This window comes from Elaeis guineensis, chromosome 4, assembly GCF_000442705.2.
Source record: "Elaeis guineensis isolate ETL-2024a chromosome 4, EG11, whole genome shotgun sequence".
Taxonomy (NCBI): Eukaryota; Viridiplantae; Streptophyta; class Magnoliopsida; order Arecales; family Arecaceae; genus Elaeis; species Elaeis guineensis.
The window spans coordinates 131,353,914-131,358,204 of record NC_025996.2 but is presented as its reverse complement, the minus strand read 5'-3'; the positions used below and the strand labels follow the sequence as shown (position 1 = coordinate 131,358,204).

The following is a 4,291-nucleotide window of genomic DNA, read 5'->3' as shown; positions in this document are numbered from 1 at the left end:
TTTGAGGTAGAGAAGAAGAGAAAGACCTTTTGGTGAGGAGAGGGTTTTGCGGCAAGAGGGAGCATCAAAATTAAATGATTTCAGTCCCAAATAAGGATAATAGATGAGAGATCCTACTGATTTAAAGAGGGATTTGAAAATATTTGAGGAAGATGGAGGCTAGATTGTAGGATTTTCTAAAGGAAGAAAGGATCGGACAGTAGGAAGAGGAAGAAGAGGCTGGTTTTCGATGGAGGGGTCAGTTCGTGGGATGTAGAAAAGGGTTTTTCCAAAGAAAAATAGGGTGTCCCATCAGCCTTAGGGAGAAGACTAAAATGCCCTTATGGGGCTTCCCTTTCTCATGGGACGACTTAGGGGCTGCCCCATTTAGATAGAGAGGCCAAATTCATCAAAAAAATTTTGAACAAGGAGAAAAAGATGAAAAATTTAAGGATGATCATGCACAATAGAGAATTTGAGCTTAAATCAATGAAAATAAGGCTTAATAGGATTGATTTAAGGGAATTTAAGGAAAAGAGTGGAGATCAATAAGAATTCATTAAATATAAGGATCTAAAATTTTTAGTTCACTTCTAAATTTATAAATTCTATCTTCATTCAAAGATTTTATAAAAACATCCAATAATTACTTTTTCGAGCATACAAAATCAATCATCATATTATTATTTTGTACATATTCTCTTGTGAAATGATGTTTTATTTCAATGTGCTTAGATTTAGAGTGTTGGATTAAATTTTTAATTAGATTAATTACACTAATATTATCACATCTTATGAAAATATTATTAAGTTTCACACCAAAGTTCTCAAGTTGTTGCTTAATCTAAGTAAAGAATGAATTCTTATCCCATGTGTAGGATCACTAATTATAAGTTTCTTTATATGGTTGTGGATATACCTCCATTCTTTTGGAAGATTATTTGTATCTTGTGCTTGCTCTTATTGATCTTGCTGTTTTTCACCCTTATCATCATTATTATCTTCATATTCTTTGTCATTTTGGAGCATAGAGTCCTTTAGGGTGAGCTCATTCATCTCTTCCATAATTGGATCTGCATCATCAACAACCTCTAGCTTCCTTAATGTAGTAGAATCTCGAATATGCTAAAAATGATGAAATATAAGAAAGATTTTGAGCAAGCATATTGAATGTTTAATATATATATGTCATATAAGCACACGATACAAAGAAAAAAACTATCATGGTGATTTAATAATTAATACATTAAATGATTTCTAAATCTCTCCAGGGGGATGGATCTCTTTGGTCCTTAACTGATTGACTTAGCTCTATCAGTGAAATAGTGATAAGCTCCAAAAATGAAGACTGATGAGTATTTGGATCGCTCGTGCTGATGGGTAAGACTGTGCTTTCTTCACCTATGTTCTTCTCTTGTTGTTTCTTCCTTGCGCATTTGTAGGTCTTAGGAAGGTATGTTATGGCCTTTCTCTTCACTGTGGACTTTGTGTCGCGAGCTTCTATCTTTACTCGCCTACATAATGAAGATACATATTTCACGGTGGCATATTCTTTCTTGCACTCCACTTCAGCCACGAAACTGACCTAATAAGAAAAAAATGCTAGGCACAATAAGCATTCATATTATAATAAAAGGATCATATCTTTAACTACAAATTAATGAAAATTACCTCCACCACTTCACTAGTATGAGGTATAGTAGGGTCCACTTCAGCTGAGTGCGGTTCTTCACATATAAAAGAATGCTTTGCCCTTACCTAATAATAAAGATTAATTAGGTCAGAAATAACATCATTTCCAAATTTTTATATTACAACTACATCATTGTACTCACCTCAGAATGATCTGTATTAATGCATGTAATGTCATCTGCCGGTATTAAACTCTTATCGTGGAGCATCTTCTCGATGCACGAAAGTCTTCTATCGAAGATAAGAATTCGTGCATCCTTCGTTGCGACATCCTCAATGGGTTGGAGGTCTTCTAAGTGAAAATCATGACTAATCAAGGACCTCTCAACTACTGCCATATGTGTCTCCAAAGCATTAATTGAATGTCGTGTGGGCTGGCTAGATGATAGAACTTGAAAAATCACAAAAAATCTTCAAGATTGTATGCAATAATTAATGTGTAGTGAGGAGTTATACGTGTTCCTACATAGTAAAATTTTAAGTATGCCATTTAAATATAGTGTGTTAAACAGCATGCCAACAAATGACAGCTATGTGTCAAATGAAAATAAATGTATATCATATGAAGACAATGACATACTACAAAGAATTAAAAAAAATGTAGCAGAATATCAATTATCTACAAATGCATTATAAATGTGTGCGAGGTGGACTTTAGTGTGTGCAGGCACATAGCATATGTGTGTCAAATAGAAAATAATATGTGAGTTATGTAACTAATATGAAGTACAAAAAATAAAAAAAAAATAAATTTTATACATGCTTGTCCCCATATCGGAACCGGCTCCTGTGGCCTTCCTTGTGATAGGAGGTGTGCCTCATACTTCTTAGGCTCTATTCTTTGGATCACCTGTCAAGAACAAAAAAAAAATAGTTATGCTTCAATTGAAATGCATATGATGTCAAATATACAAAAACTAATACCTCAAATCTTTTTAATTTCTTAATAGCTTCGGTGATCACCTCCATCTTGCGAGGGAATAGGGCTTTGCTCCAACGCAAAAAATAGAGATAAATAAATGGTAGTCTATGCTTTTCAAGTAGACTGTTGGCATGCTCAACAGCCCATGCCTGCATAAAAAAGACAATATAAGTATTATATTTTAGAGGAATCTAACTATATATCAAACCAAATCAATATTAGATTAACTATGTATCATAATAAATAAACTATATACCATACCAAAATAATGTTAAATTAACTATATACCATAATAGATTAACTATGCACTATGATAGATTAATTGTGTACCAATATAGATTAACTGTGTATCATAACAGATTAACTCTGTATCAATATAGATTAATTGTGTATTATAATAAATCAACTATATACCAATATAGATTAACTGTGCGCCAATATAGAATAACTGTATACTATAATAAATTAACTGTATATCATAATAGATTAACTATGTACCAATATAGATTAAGTATATACTAATATAGATTAATTATGTACTATAATAAATTAATTGTATCCTAATATAAATTAATTATGTACCAATATAGATTAACTGTGCACCATAACAAATTAACTGTATACCATTCTATATTAACTACGTACCATGCTAGACTAATTGTATACAATGTTAAAGTAACTACTACCATATTAAATTAACTATCAAATAATTAAATTGAAAGTAAACATAGATAAGCTTACCTCTAGAGCTACCATATATCCATCTATACAGCCAGCAGAGCCTCTTCCAATCGCATTCTTTATGTGCACACTCTCTGCTAGATTAGGAATCTACTGTCAAAGAAAAGAAAAAACTGTCAAACCCCAACTATATGATCCTAGATGATCTAAATCATCAAGATATTGATATAATGCCTTTGGAACATGGTAGCGTACAGTTGAAAAAAAAAATAGTTATAAAAAAATAAAGAACCTAATACTTAGTAAAGTCCACTACATCCTGCAATCTAGACTTTCTAATAAGAGACATCAATTTATTTTTAATTAAATCCCTAGTAGTCTTTTTATGGTTACCATCAAAAATCGGATAATGAGGTCCGAATGAACTCTCCCCTCTCTATACAATTCAACTTTATCATTCGTAGCCCTCAAACCAAGGATGAGAGCAATGTCAGTCCCCACAAAAGGAACCATAGTCCTACCCAACCTAAAATCCTCCTTCTCATCATCCCAGAAGAATAACAATGCAATCCAATAATGACCTGCTCTACTTGATTTATGGAAGCTGGAGCAAATGGCTAAATGAAGTTGTAGCCACCTCTATCCCCTGCTCTTCGAACATAGACTCCATAAGTATATCCATAACCTTGACGTAATGACTGAAATAGCATCTTCCATTCACCATATTTATTGGGCCAATATAAAATTATTTAACTCTTCTTGAACTAGCCATTGTAACATTGCATCACAAATCAAATGCAAACGATGCATATTAGATTACATTATCATAGAAGCTAATTTTGACCAACAAAATCAGATTACAAATGAACATGGTTGAAACTCAAGTTGTGTGACTTGGTATTTTTATTTTCTGAATAGTTTTTCAATAGCATTACTTTTTTTCAATATTTTTTCTTTTCTGAAATAATGATTTGATATTTTCATGTAATCAACGATATTTTCATATGGCTACTTAAA

General features: G+C 32.2%; 1 pseudogene; it reads right to left on the bottom strand.

Moving 5' to 3' along the window:
* Nucleotides 1-939: 939 nt before the first annotated feature.
* Nucleotides 940-3,998, bottom strand: LOC140857401 (uncharacterized; annotated as a pseudogene).
* Nucleotides 3,999-4,291: the final 293 nt, after the last annotated feature.